This window comes from Octopus sinensis, linkage group LG12 (genome assembly GCF_006345805.1).
Source record: "Octopus sinensis linkage group LG12, ASM634580v1, whole genome shotgun sequence".
NCBI lineage: Eukaryota > Metazoa > Mollusca > Cephalopoda > Octopoda > Octopodidae > Octopus > Octopus sinensis.
In genome coordinates, this window is record NC_043008.1 from 46,088,994 (window position 1) to 46,089,897 (window position 904).

Consider the following 904-nt stretch of genomic DNA (forward strand, 5'->3'; position numbering starts at 1 on the left):
GGTTTTAAAGGTAAGAGGATGGTAATACGTGAAAGCAGAATGGAGAATGAAATATTTGAAATATTTGAAATATTATCATACAATGCCTTAATTTGCGAACATAGATCCACAAATGCTTTTGTCCCTTGCTGCTTGTTGGTTCCTTGGTGGCCTACAAGGCTCATGGGGAATAGAGAGGCCGGCGGCAGCAACATCCACAAGAGAAATTTCTCTCAGGTCTTTTGCCGCTGTGCTACGAGTCTTCCTCATTTCCAGTTTGTCATCCGGTTTAGACTTACACGAGTTCTGGAAGAAAAGGACAGTCTGATGTGAAGACTTGCGGTTGGAGGCTATGGTGCACTAATGGCGACGGTCTTTTAATTTAATTTAATTCTGCTGCCTCTCTCACGCGCCAATCCTGATTGAAGACATTGGCATACAATTCTATAAGGAAGGGAAGATTCACTTCCTTAAAAACGTAGCAGCCTTCTCTATATTGTTATGGCTTTAAAGAAATGGATTTGCAAGATTGTTGCTTTATTCTATCTATCCTCAAGTAGGATGGAGGGTATATATACTGGAGTTCTGTGAAATTGGAACTCAGAACTTCAAATGTGATTCATACGAAATCTCATTAGAATTTTGTCAAAAGATTCACTGCTTTTAACACTCTCCTTCTTTCCCTATTAATGACAAATATTGAATTGTGTATTTGAAAAAAGGATATGAGTGTGTATAGTGGACGCTTTCGTAAGACATAGATATAAGACACAAACACATACAAACATGTACATACATACATACATACATACATACATATATACATACATATATATATATTTTACTCTTTTATTTGTTTCAGTCATTTGACTGTGGCCATGCTGGAGCACCGCCTTTAGTCGAGCAAATCGACCCCAGGACTTAT